We start from the raw sequence: 21,208 nt of genomic DNA, 5'->3' as shown, positions 1-21,208 counted from the left end.
GAGATGAAGATGCAAGAAAGGTGAATCCCTAGTAAGTCCTTCAAGTAATACCAGTTAATGTAATTTGATCGCAAAATTCACGTGAATTTTGTTAATCTTAACTCACTGCGGGTTTAATTTTATTCAACGTTTTACGCTAATGTATTAAAATATACATACGGACCGGAGATTAGGTTATAAAGTATGTACATACATAACTATATAAGGTAGATAGGCTTCGGAAGTATTTTTATTCTGAATCCTTATGTCCGCTGCGGAGGCTTAAATGTAAAATATGCCGCATATCTACTTTCATTAACTTCTTTCTTTGTTCAACAATTTACTTTTGTACTTATGCAAAATTAAATAAAAGAACAATATAAAGTCTTATCGTTAACTAGCTGTCGCCCGTGACTATGTCCGAGTGGAATAAAAAATATCTAAGTTAGAAGCGTTATTTCAAGCTGTAATTTATCTCTGTTTCAAACATCCAGATTCTTTCAGTCGTGGAGTTACGTGATACCAAAAATCTGTACATCTATCCATCCAAGCTTTTGTGTTTATTAAGTAATTAGTTGTCGCCCGCGACTCCGTCCGCGCGAAATTAAAAAAAAACTTAATTTTTAGCCTATATGTTCTTACAGATTTTTTTCAACATCCATCCATCCATCCATCTAAACATTCGCAATTACAATATTAGTATGATATTTCTCTATAGTAATTAGTAGGTAGTCTATATAGGATAGGCTCGGTAACTAATAAACCGATTTGAAAATACTGTTAGAAAGCCCCACAAGTCCCGGATGACATAGGCTATATTAATTTCTAGATTGTTTTTTAACACGCGGACGATGTCACAGGCAGCTGCTAGTAAGGAATAATTAAACAGTTGAAAGAAATATTTACGTTGTAAACAGTACAAGAAAGTACCAACAAATTCTAGAAATGCAGTAGCAGAAGCAATGATAAAACTCGTCAGTCAATGTTGATGGTCTTAGATATGAGTATGGTATTCTAGCAATATGAAGCATAAAACGTGACAAATGTGATAATATTAAACAGCATTTTATAATTTATTTACTCGACTCAGATTTATGCGGGAGTTATTTATAAAATTACTAGACATGCAAATGTTATGGATGCGCCAGCTTGCTGCAGTTGCATATAGACCGAATACAGAACGCGAGTTGCTGCAAATCTATGAATAATAAAATAAGATGTAAGAAATCGATGGAACTCCAAGCAAAATCGAGTGTACGCTGAATTGAATTTCAACGCCTTGATTAGATGTTGCAAAGAATACTAGCTCCTTCGTTATACTATTTGTTGTTGTTAAAATGTACTGAATACAGACGTAACGTTACTTGTAACTTTAATGGAATTGATAATCTGAAACTAAATATGGTTTGAAATGTACTTTAACATAGCTCTCTTAACACGCAGATTTTTTTTCAATTTCAAATTTAAGCCTTTTCAAGCACAATGTCATTGCTATATCCATCTAAAAACAAAATACATTTCAATGTTACAATAACTTAACATAAAATAAACTGCTTGACCGGTATTTCGTTGAAGATTTTATTTGCTAAGTGAGCGCTGGATTCCCAATGCGCTGAGCATAACGAGCGATGTATGTATTGTATGGAGCTTGCAATCTCGCAGCCATTAAACGGTATTCACGACACGACCATGAACTCATCAATGTTGGCTAACGCCCCGCACGTGACCTGCTCCTCTAATCCCTTTAAATAGCCATACGAAAACATCTATTACGCCCGATATATAAATAAGAGGAAGAAAACGATAAACATTTGTTGCAACAAATATTTAAGCTTAGTAAAGATTTGTATTATACAAATAAAACCTAACTATGAATGGATTGTTCAAAGCACCTTTGAAAAATCATAATCTCCATATTATTTCATAGTAATAACTATTCAAAATAGCAGAGAAATTTATCATAAATTTGGCATGGCCATATTCTAGGAATTTGATGCGGGAGCATTTGTTACTTATCAATCAATCTTTCTACTTGCGAGCAAATTGCATCCAGTGACGTGTATGATTGATGATTATTGCAGAGCGCGAGAAATATTAACACGATTCTGACGTCTTAAGTTTAAATGTTCTCTGAATATCGCGGTATTAGACCTACTGGAAATATTATTAGTAATGTGTAGTATTATTATTAGTAAAATATTAATTTCCAGAAATGTTACTTAAGCAATGCTACTCAAGACTGGCAGAACTTATTTTTATTTTCATACAGCACGCTACATATAATAAATACTGATGAACCAAATTTATCTTTGACCCAAAAAATCAAAAATAACTGTACTGTAAGCTCCTCGCCTTCTCCCGCAAATCTAATCAAACATGATGCCCCTCGTAATCGCACCAAACTCATAGAAAACAAAATCAGTGACGGAGATCTCAAAGGTGCCGCTCGCCTTTTGTTCTCCAACGACGTGCTATCACCAGATACCCCTGACACCCTTAAGGCCTTACAAACAAAACATCCTCCAGCTCCAATAAACCCATATTTTCTTGACCCACCAACAGCAGGGCAAGCTTGCCTTCAAATTCAAAACAAAGATGTTACGGATGCCATTTTATCTTTTAAACCAGGTTCGGCTGCAGGTTTGGATGGAATATCACCCCAACATTTGAAAGACTTAACATCGCGTTCTGTGGGTGATGCAGGCGAGCGACTTGTAAATTCGATCACTAAATTAATCAATTTTATGTATTCCGGTCATGTCAATCCAGAAATTGTTCCCGTTCTTTTCGGCGCGAATCTCATTGCCCTCACCAAAAAGGACGGAGGGGTGAGACCAATTGCTGTTGGATCAACACTACGACGTCTGGCCTCCAAAATTGCTGTTCGACATATTTTACCAAAATTAAAACCGGAATTTGAGCCCGTACAGTTAGGCTTTGGTGTAAAAGGAGGGTGTGAGGCAGCCGTCCATGCCCTACGCTCTTTCTTAACTTATGGACAGCCTGACGTCTTGCTCAAAATTGATGTCAAAAATGCTTTCAATTCGGTAAATAGGGATACCTTGTTGACAGAAATAAAACATCATATACCGGAAATATACAATTATCTTCTTCTCAGTTACGCTGACCCAACAAAATTGCTATATCGTTCTAATGAACTGTCCTCGGAAGTAGGTTGTCAACAGGGTGATCCCCTTGGGCCTGCAATTTTTAGTTTGGCTATAAATCCAATAGTCAAAAATTTAAATTCTAAATTCAACGTTTGGTATTTGGACGACGGAACCCTAGGAGGTGATGTGGATACTGTGTTTTCGGACCTTTTTTTAATCAAAAATAATTTTGAAGCCATTGGTTTGGAGCTAAATTTTAGCAAATGCGAACTTTTTATAAATAACTCCAACTTAAATTTAAATGACGTAAAACAAAAATTTAATATTTTGGCTCCAAATATTAAAATAGTTAACAGTGATTCCCTTCACCTTTTAGGTTCTCCAATTTTTGATGATTCTTTTTCTGAATATATTAATAGTTCAATTATTAAATTTAAAACAGCCGCTGACCGTCTCCTAGAAATTAGTCCACATTATGCACTTTGCATCTTAAAATTCTGCCTTTTCGTGCCAAAACTTACTTATGTGCTCCGTTGCTGCTCCTTCTGGAATCACCCAGATCTTTTGACACAAGTAGACGACTTAATCAAAATTAGTATAGAATCGATTCTTAATTTACAGCTGAACGAGCAATCTTGGACCCAAGCATCTTTACCCATCCGTTATGGTGGTTTAGGGATTCGCAAAATTTCCAGTGTCGCTTTACCAGCCTTCCTATCTTCTGTCCATAGTTCAACAAATCTCATAAGTAAAATTTTAAGGGCATCCCCTTCAAACTTTGAGATTGCTGGCTTGGAAGAAGCTAGAAACGCTTTCTTAATTGCATGCCCAGGTCAAAATTTTCCAGTTTCTCCAAATTCACAGATGAGTTGGGATGACATAAATTGCAAATTAACTTATGACAATCTTTTAAGCCGTAGTACAGATTCGGCGCGTGCCAGGCTTTTGGCTGTGGGTACGCATGAGGCCGGCTACTGGCTTCACGCGTACCCTTCGTCAAATACAGGAACTTTTCTTGAGCCTGACACGCTCCGAATCACAACCTGCCTACGGCTTGGGGTTCCGGTCTGCATTCCTCATAAATGTCCCTGTGGCAGTGATGTCGACAGACTAGGACATCACGGACTGTCATGTCAAAAAAGTGCAGGCCGCTTCTCGAGACATGCCGCACTTAACGATATCGTGCGCCGGTCTCTTGCCAACGTCAACGTGCCAAGTCTACTTGAACCGACTGGTATTGCCAGAGACGATGGCAAGAGGCCGGACGGTATGAGTTTGATTCCATGGAAGATGGGTCGGGTGCTGGTATGGGATGCAACCTGTTCAGACACACTGGCCCCTTCCCATCTACATGGAACAATCAACAGAGCTGGTGCGGCTTGTGAAGCGGCTGAAAAAGCTAAAGCTTGCAAATACAGGGGTCTGGGCACTGAATACGAATTTGTCCCATTCGGTGTCGAGACCCTTGGTCCGTGGGGTCCTAGCGCTAGAAAGCTTTTTAAGGAAGTAGCAAAAAGGTTAGTCGACATCACAGGAGACCGAAGAGCTGGCAGCTACCTCGGACAAAGAATTAGTTTAGCTATTCAAAGGGGGAATGCTGCCAGTATCTTCGGAACCTTGCCTAAAGGGACTCCTTTTAATGATATATTTTAGCTTTTATATTATATTTAAGATAGTTGATTACATTTAATTAGTTGTTTACTTAAAATGTATGATATATTTTAGATTTTCATTAGTAATGTTGATTCAAAATGTGAATATTAATTTAAGTTATAATGAGATAAATAGAACAACTAATTTACTAGCAATTATTTTACATGTAAATGTGCCTCGTTACTTATGTTTATGAAAACTGAACTGTGTCAATTTTTAATAAACCATATTAACGAAATTAAATCCTTAGGATTTTGATTGACAATATACTCGTTAGGCGAATTATGATTACTTAAATGTAAAAAAATGCTTCTACCTCAATATTTCGAGGTATCGCACGCCTCAAGAGTTTGCGTATAAATATAAGCGGAATATGAGAAGCCATTGATCATGTTCAAATCTCGCGATGACAATCTGTCACTTATCAGTCCATCGTGAGTAATGTATGTGATGTATTGCTCCATTACTTGTATTGCATACACGTCATTTAATTATTTTTTTATTATGATTAGTTAATCCAATAATAATATAGTTCTTCCAACCATACTGCCTTACGTAACTTTGTAATGCGTGCCAACGTGAGTGCGTTTATTCTGACGTATTTTGTTATTTAACATTTCTGATGAATAACAAATTAAAATTTGTTATTAATTTCATGACTTATTATTTATTTATTTACAATACAATAAAAAAAACCTAAAATAGAACTATGTCCCACAAAATTAGATAAAATAATTTGACTTGTTCGACCTCCTTTGCAACTTTTTACTTTTTTTAATTGGTTGAAGAAATGCTTAATCTAAAATTTATAGCGCCAGCATTGGTTTATTGAGTGCACTGGGTGTTAAATAAAACCGTTAGGTACTCTGATAGAATCAATAACGAATGCATAGAATAGTTCAATCTCCATTCACAGACTATGTTTATTCCATCCGAAGTTAGCAAGCTTTTTAAAACTAGACAGACTTTTTTTTGTGTATTTTAACGTTATGAAGCAGTGCTAAAAGTTAGGTTTGCTATTTTTATTTAATACAACGCCGAAATGTATGGTTGTCATTGTCTTGAACTCAAAAAATTAAGTATCGATAGTGAGCTTTTAGTAATTGTATAAAAAAAAAAATTGACGACACATTTAGATGAATATTTTCTGCAACTGAAATATAGGTGTCGCATAAAATTTGAGGCAAACAAAATTCATAATTTAATGTAGCACGTCTAAATTAATTTCTCGTCCCACGTACAAGGCCTGTTAGCTTTACCAAATCTTGTAACAATGTACCAACAACAAACATAAACATGCTTCAAACAGAGCATGATTACAAACAATGGTGACCTAAACGTTTAATTAAACATGACTCCTGACTTCTAAGATGACCAATCTCCTGACTGACCCCGAAGATCTGGTGCACATTGCCCTTAGTAGATAGTAGCCGCAATAAAATTGTATAGATAGATTAGGTCATTGTCATCTAAACAAGGTTGCAAAAAACACTTGAATGTGGTCGGTGTGTCGTAATTCTTCAAAATATTTTTTTTTTAAATTAAATGTTGAATTAAATGATAGCGTTAGTTAAGACAATACCTTTTATTCAATTAAATATTTGTTATACGCTTGGTGGCACAAACTCGTGCTTCAAACAATAAACAAATGAAAGTATAAAAATTTAAATTAGTACAAGTAATTTCCATCTTTATCTACAATTAAGCCGGGCCGCCACCTGCCACTTTACTGTACCGGTAATTGGTTTAAACAAAACCAGGCTCAGTTAAACTCAACCTTATCTTTGTCGAGGTGTCGCCGATTTTACAGTTATACTTCGTTGTAAATTAATCGTAACATTTGCCTTTTATTATTATTATACTTCTAGTATTTTATTATAAATTGATGTGGTACACGAATTTTAAAAAATTTAAAAGTAAAGGCTGATTAATTAATGCTTTTTAAACATGCTTTCTTCAAAGAAACAAGCGTGTACAAAAGGCTTGATGAAACTAAAGAAAGTCAAACAAATTTTACCCTCCTTTTTAAACTTTTACTGGATAAACTTAAAAAAAGCCCTGAAACACTGAACTGATTTACAAGTAAGCATTTATCTGCTGGAAGATTTAAATATGTTAACGTAAAACAAGTATTAAAAATCAAAATACTCCACTGAAAGTTTTTTATGGTAATGCCCGTAGAGTTTAGTGGGCCTACTTAAAATAGATGGTGTAAATAACCTCAAAATGTAAATCAATTTATGTTTGCAAAAAGATGACTTTTGTGCGAAAATTAAGGCTAATGGGACAATAATTTACAAAGTTTGGTGTTTATTTTGTTACATGAATTTCGAATCATATTTTATTTTAGGTCAACCGCCCGTCCTGCGTTATATTTATGGCGACAAAGTTTTATAATTATCGCGTGTAGAGAGAATACACAATTACCGAAGAGTTCGTTCCCTCGGTGCCATAATTGTTTGCCAAAAGTACATAGTACATATTATTCTGCGATTACTGAAGTTATACTTAAATTTTAAGTCATTTTTATGATGCTGTATTGCTACAATGGACTTACTTGATACATTTCTAATTTAGTTGTGTTTATAAACTAGCTGTCGCCCGCGACTCCGTCCACGCGGAATTGAAAAAAACTTAGTAGCCTATGTGTTCTTCCAGACTATGTTCTATATCCATCCAGATCCATCGAGCAGTTCTAGAGATATCTTCTAACAAACATCCATCCATACATCTAAACATTTGTATTTATAAACATTACTAGAGCAGTAGACAAACAAGTATAAATATTCGTATAATATCGTTAATATTAATCCAATAAAATCAATAAACAGCCCATAAATAGGTAATGCATAGAAACAATCTATTCATAAACAAACTGCCAGCGGCAATAGTAGACTATTCTATGCATTCCTGATAGATTCCATCAACGGAACCCGCGTATGTTATTTAATGTCGATCGCGAATACCCCTGGGCCAAAGCATTGTTTTAGCAGTTCACTTAAGTATAATATAGGATTGGTTATTCTTCATAATAATAACATGTATTTTAAATTATAACATTTGAGTATTCATACATTATTTGTATTCTGTATAATTGAGGACGGAAAGGACTTTTATTTCCTACCCATTTCGGTGAAATGTTCCCCTCACATTGCGGTCGAAAACTTTAACAACTTCAACTCAATAAAGGTAGGAGGTCAATTAAGCGAAGTAATTATGCTTCCCACTTAGGATCGAATATTATACAAAAATTGTTAACACTAATACTAACATGATGAATGTAACTCTGAAGATGACAGTTTCTGTACGACGTTCGATTCTAAGTGGGAAGGGAATTTAATTCTTTGCCTATTTAAAACTGAACGTTAATTTTGTTGAATGTCAAATTGTATTCTTTTTTAATTACAGATCCACCTAGTTCTATAATTGAGCATTTAACCAAAGCAAAAAGGAACGCAGATTTGAATGGATATGCAAATGTATGGTAGAGCGGAACCAAACTGAATAATTTAAAACTGGGGTAAGTAGTTTTACTGCATTGCTTTGCATTAAAACGCAATCTGTCGCAGAGAGATGAAATGACATCTAATTGCTAATTGCACGAAAGTAGCTCAAAAGCTTTTATTAAAAGGTAAATACCGGGAACACATGGCATATGAGTAGAGTTCAATTTCAAATTTGTAACTAACCCACATCACTAATTTATATTTTCATTTAGGCATATATTTTTCCACATAAACAACAAAAAAAATGAAGCTTAAATAAAAAAAATTACTAAAATCTTTGTGTAAAATAATAAGAATCTTAAAAGAGACGATCCACGAACATATGCACAGTCAGTAATTACATAGGCTAGTAAATGAAATTTCGTATGCTAATTGACTAAACACAATTAAGGGAACGCTTAGAAAAGGCTTGCGCGGGTAGAGAAAGGCAATGCTCTATAGATAATGGAAATTTTTCATTTTAATATATTATTTAAAATATTTAATTTGGTTATAATTGAATATTAAAACACTATACCTAATTTTATACATTTTCTCTTGATTTCTTTTTGTTTTAATTCCCTTTGAAGTAATAAGTAAACATAAAAGCAGCAACAACTAGCTTTGAGAATACGAAACTACAAAGAAACATTATTAGACTAAATAAAATTCTTTATATAATGAGAGGAAACATTTAAATGTATGATGGACGAATTATTCTTTTTGTTAATATTAACCTACTTTTCTATAAAATTATTATAAAGGTTTTTACTCGTAGATTCCACTTTCTTGTAAAATTGGTAACATTTCACAACATCTTATCATTTGTAATTTATTATTTCATTTATTAAAATGAAACACGTTAAAAAAATTATCAAACTCGAAGGACCAACACTTAATCTGCATAGACTTTAGTTTTCATTGTACTAAATAATTTAATTTAGTAACTTTAATATGAGAGCGTTGGTGGTTCAAGGGTTAAGCAGTTGATTTGTAATCAACAGGTCCTGGTTTTGAATCTCGCCCTATACCAATGTGTTTTTCGTTTACATATGGACATTTTTCCGACGTTCTTACCTTGAAGAAAAACATCGTGATGCAATCTGCACATAAATATGAAGAAATTTAAAGATATGTGTGAAGACAAACAACCCGCACTAGAGCAGCATGACTATGGCCTAGTCTCCTTGACTTAGGGTAGGCTCTGAGCCCCTTCGAGGGACGATGACGGGGAAATGATGATCGTGGTGTACTTTTTTTTTACAAAGCATCTTAGATACATATCTTTTCAATTTGGTTACATAGATTTCAGTTTTTATCAGGTTACTATAAAAAATTTGTTCCACGATATTTTTATGGTTACTTATTTGGATTCATAAAATAAGACTTGAGTAAATAAGTAAATAGGTTACGAAACTAATGTAAATATATTATAAGTAGTATTAATGGTCTTATCTAGTGGAGTGCACCGAGCTATGTTAATTAAATTTCAAGTTAAGTCAGGAGCAGGTGGCGCTGGGGATGCGCGATAACATGCGTCTTCTACATAACATACTGTTTTTATAAGCCTTATATTTAACATTTGTTCCATAATTTTAGAACATATTCATGTGTAAAAATTATTTTTTGTGAATTAATTAATAAAAATATATCTTTACTCGTTTATATTATGAATGTGAATGTTTAAATGGATGGATGAATGTTTGTTTGAAGGTATCTCAACGGATCACGATGAATTTAGCTGGTTACTGCCAGTGCCGGTGACAGTGTTGGTGAACAAACGGCCTTAGACAACTACTTAAGTTTCTTCTGCAAAAGGCTGCTATGACTAATTTACATCATCAAAATATTTACGTATTAAGTTGTAATTCTGTCGCTTTTTTATATGATATTATAATGTGACGGTCTCATTTATTGATTCATAGTAATACAAAAATCACTCCTAATCAGAGAGGGTATATAAAGTATGTAAATAACATTTCATTTTTTTGATTTTACGATTCGTCAATCATGAGCTGCGCAGTTTGTTAAGGGATCGAACATAAAATGTTTATCGTTATATAGAAGGTCCACAGTGAGTATGGCTATTTGTGAAATTACCTTTAGCCTTACTAATCGTAAAATGATCACAACAAAGGTTTTCTTGTAAATAGAATACGTGACTTGACGACGGCAAGTTTATTACTATATTTCATGTTACGTTTTCGTTCTTTTAAAGCGTGAAAATAATCTGAAAATCATTTATTTTATTTTTGTTATCATTGAAAATCATTGTCGTTTTCTATATTTATATCATTAAATGATAAATTGTGACAACCAATCAGAGTAGTGTATACTTTAAAAGTCGTACTAAAGTTTAGAAAGACAATAAAGCTGTTACGTGGGCTTCGTATCATTTTTCAAATAGAAAAATTGTGTTCCATAAAATTTATCGCTGCAAGAAACTTTCCTCGAGCTATTATTACTTTTACAACGTCACTTCTGGAATGTCGCTTGAACTTGTTTTGTTGTAGTTTAACTGTAAGGAATTCCGAATATGGAATTTTGATTTATTTTACACATAAAACGTACACATATCAATAGCCTATTTAGTCATTGACCCCGAAAGATTGGTCAATCTATTACCGTTGGATTCAGACACTAAAATCTTTGTATAAAACTTATTTTTGATAGAACAAAGAGCCATACATTTTAAACGACGATTTTTCTCTCAGAAACTCACGGTTAAATAACTAACGTCCCAATTATTTTGATCCGCAAATTACTATAAGATTTATAAAACAAACATTCTAGCAACTGAAACTGGTATGTATGATTAAAATGAAAATAACCTTAAATTTAAATTGACGAATCTACAAACTTTAGATTTTTACCTTCCGCAGCATGGTGCTAAAGGCCTTATAAAAATTGTAAATACTTTCTTTTGTTTCTAATACGAGTACTTTTTTCTTTTTTTGTTGTTATTTTTTTGTACGCGTAATTGTAATTATTTTGTAAGTAGTTTTCTATGGGCTTGACATGTTCATAAGATACAAAGTCCCTATATAAAAAAAAACTTTACATTTTTTCTTACCCACTTTTTGATTTACATCATTTTCATATAATAATATAGAAATTTTCAGTATGTAAAAGCAACGATCTTTTGTGACTACATCTTATGATCCTTTCCGCAAACGCACAACGTTCCTTCACAGATAAGAAGCACCAATTCTAAGCACAATTTCACGAAAATATCCCGAGTAATGAAAAACGTTTGCCCTTAACGATAAGAAATGTCAAAGCCATATTTTTCTTTTCGTATTCTAAAGAAATGCAGTATAAATAGAACACAAAACATGTTTAAAAATTGATAAAAGATTTAATAACAAAAGAAGTTGATAGAACAACTAAAAGGTCTTCCTGTTTTATTATTTTAGCCGACTTCAAAAAGAAGGAGGTTATCAATTCGACTGTTTTTTTTTTTGGAAGATCAGTTTAATAATAGCCAAAGACATTGCCTTCTACTTAAATTATTAAGAGCAATATTTTCCAATTTATTTTGCATAAACATTTTAATTTATTGCCATATTTTCTATAAGATCCAAGACTCCAAGAGTAAACTACACATTCCTAAGTTCGATAGTTCAAAGCACCTTTCAAGATTCGGATCAACGCCTTCAATATTTCGAAGATGAAATTTCCTATCGATGCAATTTGCAATTCCCAATCAGAAGGTATTCATGACTGAAGACCCAACTGAATAATACATGTTAAATGTCTCAACTAGCTTGTATTCAGAATTTCAAAATTATTTTAATATTAAAAGACAGTTTAATATTATATCAAGCTGAGAAGATAGGAATGAGAAGACAAAGAGAAATCATATGAAAAATGTCTTTGTTATTTTTTAATCATACTTATATTAAAGGAGCACATCTTTATCAATTTAAATCATGTATTTTAAGCTTCGCTTTTCTTTAACAACGAGATAAGGTGCTAATCACAATAGTCAAACTAATCTTAACTTACTGATTCTTCCATAGAAAAATAAATCCCTGTTTCCCTTGACCACGGAAACACGCATGAATGGCAGGTCCAATTTTGCTTATTATTTGTTTGTATGTTTATAACGATCAGGAGAAGGTTCTTATGAATCTAAAAATATACAAAAAATAGAAAATTAGGATCTCGATTAAATTTGGTATAGATTTTTGGATTTTTAACAGTGGTAGACGCCAGCCACAACATCTGTTGCACGAATTGGCCGGCTCGCCCGGTGAAATACCACGACCATACCTAATTAATTTAAGTCCTCACTATTTTTTCTTATTAGAAAAGGATGGGAAGGGGAAGTGGATTTGGCGGAGGAGGTGGCGCATAGGAAGGGGAAATAACCTCTTTCTGTACGTCCAATTCTCCGTTGATTAAAGGTAGGCAACGCATTTGCGGACGTCCATGGGCAGTGGTCGCCTCGCTGTTTCGGCGAATTCAGATAACCGTTTGCTCGTTTGCCACCTTTTCATATAAAAAAGATATAGAACATAGTCTTTAAAGCTACTTATTAGGTTTGTTTTTTAGTTTTGAGCGGACGGTGTCGCTAGCATCTAATATAATTTGATACCCATGTGACATCTGCATCTATTGATACAAAGCAAACAAGCCAACAATCCAACAAACAGCAAACAATTGTACATTGTTCAAGCACATTGTTTATTTAACACGGAACTAACACTTAGCGAATAAATAATTCAATGATTCGACAAAGTTGACTGTTAAATAAAACCCATAGGTCAGGGAATTTAACACGTGCTTTCAATTACTATTATCAAAATAGTCAACTATCTACTCTACTTAAAAATATGATCCCTTATTAATAACGGTATTTGTTAATAAGTAGTGTGTTTAGTTAAAAATCAACAAAACAACAACATATTTCACGTCCATACCCCGGAGGGATAGGCAGAGACCACGGACTTCCATTTGACGCGGTCCTCACATACCTCTCTCGCTTCTTCTCCATTCATTACTTATTAGTAATTATTCTGAATGTTACAATCAAAGTAATCAGGCAACAGGCTATCTATCCATCATCGTTTTTTAAAATATATTATCTGTGTCCCGTGAACTCGTTTACATAGAATTTAATCGATTTTTAAACCAAATTAGTTGAAACTTGTTTTACGTTTCAAATGCTAAACTTAAGATAGTGGTGTACGCAGTGAAATACAAGCTTATTTTAAAAACATCATCATCGTCGTCAACATGCCCTTATCTCTAAGGAGGGTTGGCACAGTATATACTACTCCTCCATACATCTCTATAAAATAACTTGTCCAAACCACGCTAACCTTCTGCTCCTCAATTTCTCGATGAGCTTATTTTAAAAACATCCTAGGATATATCATTTAAGCAAATATATTTCTTAGAACTGAAAAATAATGAGACTGGGTAGTTGGACTATGAGACGTGACAGTTAATTCACTTAATTTTGATTTAATTCAAGGACGATAAACAAATTAATTAATCTCAGAATTCTCTTTGCACTAACAAACATTTAAAATTATAAATGTTGACGTATAATAATTATACATTTGTACCGTCTTCAGGAAAGTGGCTTGACCGATTTTAAAATGTGAAGTTTCGTTCGATGTTCGCCCCATTCGTATTATTCCTTATTGGGATGTAGACAAGCGGGATTTTTTATTTATTTAATTAATGTAGAGAGAAGAACAGGAGATAGTTGAATATTAAATTATCTATCTATGGAGAAGCATGTTTCTAGACTGACGTAGTAATCGTGAGCGGCTTCCACAAAGTTGACATGTAGTTTTTTATATGTATAAATTATTTTGGCGAAAATCCAAAAACCTATTGGTATATAGGATTTTAAATTTGAACTATGCAGTACCCTTCACTTTTGGAGTATCACTGCAATAGCAATCTAGTTTTCAATAAAAGGAAAATGTGCCAACTTTTGGGAATATTACTTTTCCAGTTTTCACCTAAAAGGAACCCTTAGCATTCTATTTATTAAAAAGATTTTTCATTTTATTTTTCTTTAAAAGTGTTTCATGTTATTCACGTAAAAGATAATAATTCCAAGAGAGCTCGTTAAATATTTTGTAGCTGTATTGAAAATTGATTTCAAACGAACTATGTAAAAAAAAATTAAAACAAAAAAAAAGATAAAAGCTTGTAAAATCGTCTCTAGACATCTTTGACTTATCGTTTGCTTCAAGATTAAGCAGTAAACAAAAATCTTGTAATAAAGTAACCTTACTTCTCGGATCTCTTTGATAAGAACTCTTGGCGTCGTAACAAGGGTCAGTATTAAGTCGGATCACCCATTAGTATCATGAGCGACCTCGAAAGGGAATACTCGACGGTTTTACTAATGAACTCGTTGATTTGTAGGACACGAGCCCCTAATGATGACACAGGTCTCGATTCGAGTAAATCATTCATTGGATCTTCTTCAAACAGATTATGTTTCAAAGAATTTTGTATATTTTTTTTTATAAATTTCACGATGTATATTTCACAATTAAAACTCTTTTTTTAAATGTTATATTGTACGAAGAGATGCACATTTTTTAAAATTTCATCCATTCAATTTTCAATTTTGTTCAACAATATGTTCGATATAAAAAACAAGATTGCAAATAAGTTTGACAACAAAAGTTTACTTTATTACACTAACAACATAACTACGTATATCCTTTTGGACGAAGATAAATAATGAATGTCATATATGCTTTTAACTGCGTAAATAGTAAATTCTAGCTAGTACGTCAGGTTAACTAGAATTGAATCGTAGAACGTGGTCGCATTGAGTTACGTCAATCAGCGATAGTCCAGATTTCAATTCACACGGGAATGCTACGCGTCAAAAGGAATTGGTTTTTATGGCGTGGAAAAAATAGTGGATATTGCGTCATAACGTTTGGGAAATAGAACGAGTGTGACCCGCAGGCGGGGGGTAGTGCGGTGGGGGTAAGGGGCGGTTTCACGGCACGTTACATTCAATGGACTACCGTAAGATATTACAATTGCAACATATGCAATTTATAAAACAGTACTGTTTTGTCGCCGGTTCGTTGAATGCTTCAATTTTGCACCATAACAATCATTTTTAATATACTAAATAAAAAAAAATAGTTTCATGTGACCTTGTGACCAAATCTATTAAAGATTCATACACTTCTCCTTGTATGTCTGAGGATTACTTTTATTAATTTAGTTAAAAAATTGTGTGAGTTATTCTATCGAAATATTCGTTGGATTTTACAAAGCCATTACGCTGGCGGAAATCCAAAAAAATATTGAGAGTTGCTAAATTTGAACATTGCAGTACATTTCGCAATCGAATTTGCTTTGAGTGATGTGAAGTTTATTGAAAAACAGATTTCACTTGAAAATGTTTACAATTGTTATCGAGCCTATCTATGTAAATTGTCTACACTGAAATAAGTATCCGGTTAATTTTTAAATATTTAAAATGGTATTTAGATATTAAACAAGCTGTTGCCTATTAATTAAGTTTTTTTTGGAGTTTTTTTAACTCCAAAAAAACTTAATTAAAAGCCTATGTATTCTTCTAGACTGTGTACTACATCTACACCAAATTTCGTTAAGATCCATGCCATTCTGGAGATACTTTGTAACAAACATCCATCCATCTAAAAACTTTCATTTAAAATATTAGTAAAATTATATTAGAAACAAACTTCGTGTCATTAAGCGAACGCTCATAAAGCAGAAATTGATCCCACTGTTCGTTAGAATGCGATACTATTTTAAAGTAATTAAGAAGAAGTTTGCACTACTTGAAAGTTGTAGTTTGATGCCTGTAAATTATAAGATAATGAAATATTTATTAAATTAATAGTAAAAAGGCAAGTAATCTGTATTTACGTTACTTTATTATTTAAGAGTTTGGACCAATATTTGGCGGATAAACTCATCCGTTTACGGTACAGTTCTGTAGAACATTTTGGATGAACTTACTCAAGTAAATTAAAAACTATCTCAACATTTAGTTTGGAAACAGCGACGCGTCAATCAGACGACGGACCAACTGCATTGCGCTTTCGTGCTCGTAGCGTGTGTTCAAAAGGATTAGATTGGATGTTGTTGGAGGGCCATTGTTACGTACAATGCGTATTACGAACTATGACAATACAAATTTATCATTGCAGAAACATAATAAACATTTTAGTTTTACGTCACAGTGTGTTTCGACTGACGTGAAACTTGTATAGATATTGTAGTCTCAGTTTTGTTGAAACGAATGAAAGGGATGGCATTGTTTTAATAAAGTATCACGGCAGTATAAAACCCCCTGTAGATTCATCAGAAAAAAATCATAATTTTATCCAAAAAACTCCAAATCCGTTTTGAATCTTACAATTTATATTACGTTTCATCCAGGTGTAAGCATTGCTCGTTGCTTTCGCAATCTCGTCGTCATTTTAAGAAATCCTTAGCTTAATTAAGTTACGCTCGCATATTTATTATAAATTTAGACTCGAGACTATTATGGAGTTGTTTACGTTTAGAGTACATTTTAATTCAATTTGCAAAATTTATTACATATCAAATAGGCATTATTACCACAGTTGATACAGACGTAGTTAAAGCACTAACTAACTAAGTACTAACTTTTTATTGTAGGTATATTTACAATAATTTTCTGTAATAAAACAAACTACATTTTATACAGTGAATGTCTACAGGCTGTTTATAATGGTGGTGATCTAATTTAAATATGTTTTTTATAATTCATACCAAAATTCGAAAGGTTAAATTTATATATTACGAGTGATTAGCTAACCTCCAAACTAATCTCACTTTTATTATAATTGCGAAAGTTTAGATAGATGAATTGATTGATGCTTGAAGAAATTTGGCACGGATGTAGATCATACTCGTAGTCTAGAAGAAGACATAGGCTAATTAATAAGTTTTTCTTTTAACTCTGTGCAGACGGAGTCGCAGGCGGCAGCTAGTGTGTTATACGTATTTCCAACCATTTGTTAATTTCATTTTGATTCAAATTAAGAGAAAATAATGAATATACATTATGAGCATAGCATAAAGGTTTTTTTAATGGAACTTGAAGAAAACCAAGAATTAAATCGAAATACGTAATCCGGAGGATAAGGTTATAAGGATCAATGTTCTTAAGGCGGACCCACATTAGCCTCCTGACCGACGTCAAAAGGAAACGCTCGGCTGCTTTGCTAATGGTGCTATTGATTCGAGTGATTTCTAAAGCACGCCTCTTGCTCCCGAAAGGACCGCTCCTATTAAAAGTAAGAAGCTTTCTAATATAAAATTGACTACCGTTTATTTATTCACAAAAACTTTGAGATAAATTAATTAACTAAGAAATACGAAAAAATAAATTGATGAAGAAAAATCTGTTACTGTAACACATAAGTACTTTATATTTTATCACTTTAATATATACTTACCTTTATATTTTTAAGGATTTTATGCATACGTCTGTTATAAACATTTTCATATTTGCCGCTAAAAAATGAAAAAAAAAACCCTTTAAATAATTGTTCGAACATTACTTTAGAAAGTAATATAATTCTATTGCATTAAATTTTATAACGTATAAATCGAGTGAAACATAAAATTTTATTGAAGCGCAACCTAAGACACATTTAGTGAACATTTAGAAAGGTTTATACAAGGTTCAGTGAATTTAATGCACTCACGTACGCTAGCAAGCGGTCACTTATAAACGAGGAATGACGTCCTCGTAACAATATCCGACCTAACATTTTAAATAACGTAAAAAAATCTTCCGATTCAAGATGGACCGACGATCCGTTCAAATTTTCGGGAGTGCACTGGATGCGAGCGACACAGGACTGGGCATTGTGCCAATCGAAGGGTTAGGCTTAAGTAGTGGATGAACTCAGACTGATGACGATGATTATGATGGAAAAATTCATAAAAATTATAAACTAGCGAACGGAACAAAAGTAACTTAAGAGTTCATTGAATATAACTGTAATATTTATGTATTTAGTAATTATCATAAAAAATATAGTGTAACCTGTTGCCAATTCTGATTATAGTTAAGAAATAAAAAAGTATACAAATCAAAATCGTAAAATTATTCTGCAAAAATTGAATTATTAGTCGATTGAAAAAATATCTTACCGTGAGTTTTTGAGATCAAAATCTCCGTTAGCTCTGTTATCCACGGTTATTGCGCGCACACAAAGGTAACGCTTTTAATAATAGCTTCTGTACGTTCAATTCATAAAAATCCGCAATGACATTTTACTACCCCGCCCACTCATTTCACCCCGCTACGGCATAGCCATCTTTACTAATGAAATGACTTGAAGTAGTTTTTTTAAGTATTGTGTCTATGTTTTTACAGGATTTTCTAAAATTTTAACATATTATTTAACTTTGAGTAAAAAAAAAGATTTCATATTATTTAAGATTCTACATAAATTATAAATATTCAACGTAATTACGAACTAACCGAGGACATGGAATATTTTCTTAAATAATTTTATTCGTTTCAGTACTTTGAATAGTTCTTGATTGCTGGAAGATATTGTAAAAATATATTTCAACGAGCGCGTTTACGTGATGTAGCGTCAAATAGGAACGTGACGAGGAAGATCTTATTTTAAAATTATTACAATTTATAATATTAAAATAACTGATTCATTCGAACATCTCATAGTATCGATCGACCAATGAAACACTAATTCTTGAACATAACATCATGTTATTCTTTTAGCATGTAACACCATTTGAAATTGTAAGTATTAAAAAAAAATTAGAAATGACCTTTGAATGCACAAATATTTACCATTACTCGTTTTTTTACCAAATCTGTTATTCGATGGAAACGCATGATACGTCTTTAGTTCATTGCTTGATGATAATAGTCAGCGTTTACTTCAAGTTACACTTTTTCTTCTGCAAAAAAATACACACCAAACAGCAGAAAACTTTGAAAGTCAAAAGCCTAAACTCAGTATAGTGCACTATTATCCTAACATACTGAATGAAAAACTATCGCAGAACGCGGTTTCAAAATTGCACTGCGTCAATCAGGACAGCGGCTGCAGTCCAATTCATACGGGAGTGTACCGTGTCTGTCGGGAGGATTGGATTGAAGCTTGTTGCGAAAAAACACATATTTAGTTTCACGCTGCGTCCGACTAGAACTAACAATGATTTCAAATATTCGATTCTGTATTGACGACTTTGAGGTTTGATAAAGAATTGATTAAGTTTTCTAAATGTTTTTGAATTGTGTTATTTCAAAATACATATCTATTCTATTAAATCAAATCATTTCATTTTTTAAGGATGATTAGTTTAGCGTGCTTCATAAATTTTACATAAAACAGTCATAAAGTTAAGTTATAACTTAATGCACACAAGAGTTAACATAACATGGAACTCGACGAGCGATCATAAAAATGCAAACGACGAAACAATAAAAAACTAAGCAGTTTTCCATAGTAAGGAAATACCGGTAAGTGTTATTATGATTGTAAATTCATAATAATTTTAATCCACGTTTATTGCCTCGTTTTGCCGCTTTAATCCTGACTTAAATTTACGATCCAAATTATTATAAATTTCGCGAAAATTGTAAACGAGTTTTACTTTAGGCCTCTAGCACACAGACATACAGAAGCGATCCGAACATAAAACACAGTGTTCGCATTATGTGCCTATATAGATCGTCGAAACGTATAAAATCTATGAAATCTTTATATCAAAAAAATGCGATAATTGAAAGAAAACTTACCGTAGCCTGTCAACATGTACGAACTTTCGAATCCAAGGCAAAGCGGTTTCGTGTTCGTTTCGTTTAATAAGTGAAAAGCATCCACTACACTTACAATAAAACATTTTAAATTTGCATATAGTTTTTTTTTGTTCCCGTTTCCGTATATCTTTGACGACAGTGTGATAGAGGCCTATGAAAATCAAGCTTAAATGTTAATACGTTTACATAGCAAACACTTAATTAAGCTTAAACGAAAGGGTTTCTCTGAAAATAACACAAAGTCAAAGACATGAAGCTTGTACCTAAGAAATATATTGTAAAGTTTTCTCAAAACGTAGTGATTTCTCTCAAAACACTAGCGTGAACGTGAAGGCATAAAAATTAGAGTTGTCACTTCCACAGATTGTATCAACGATAAGACAGTTTTAAACACAATTTGATATAATTTAACTTGTATATAATAAACATATCAACATTGAATACAGTCAACATTTATCCCGGATGGTAACTTTATGCGGGAGTTTATGAGACGAGGTCATGTATCTCAATTTAGTTTGATTTAGTGCTTCACTAGACGCTACAGAGAAACGCTTCCACAAACGTTATACGTACCTAAGTACAAACTACTTAATTAATAGGCATATGTAAAGTATCAATACTCGTTTAATAATTTATGGATTTTGATAAGGCAAATATTATGGTAATTATAGTTATTCTTGTAGTGACAAATGACAATCAAACTTTTTAATTATAAAAAAACATAATGTTAACTTAAAAATGTTTTTTTTGAGAAGATAGATGTAAATTATTATTTTTTATCTATCGTTTCAGTTATGGATAAAAGTGTATATTTTCAGTTTATCATTAAGGTATTATATTTTAATATTTTGTCAGTTTTTTTTAAAGATCTGAACGATCATTTTTAATTTAGAAATTGGACTAAAATATCCACAGCTAACATTCTGTGATTCGAGTGACAAATAAAATTAAAAGCCTTGATATAAAAGTCAAAGTATTTTCTGGGAAAAAGTTCTAAGCCTTCCAAATTTGTATTAACTTCCTGCGGGTCATATAATGTCCCAGCGGCCTCGCTTAATGTAAAATACGTGTCTCATGGGAAATCTATGTGCGGTACAAATCTTAATCTTCCAACAAAACGACTTTCGTCCTAAACTCATCTATAGAATTAATATAGGTTACTCTAAAAAAATCTTTTA

Source organism: Papilio machaon, chromosome 5, assembly GCF_912999745.1.
Source record: "Papilio machaon chromosome 5, ilPapMach1.1, whole genome shotgun sequence".
Taxonomy (NCBI): Eukaryota; Metazoa; Arthropoda; class Insecta; order Lepidoptera; family Papilionidae; genus Papilio; species Papilio machaon.
The sequence above is the reverse complement of the archived record's forward strand: the minus strand, read 5'-3'. Positions refer to the sequence as shown.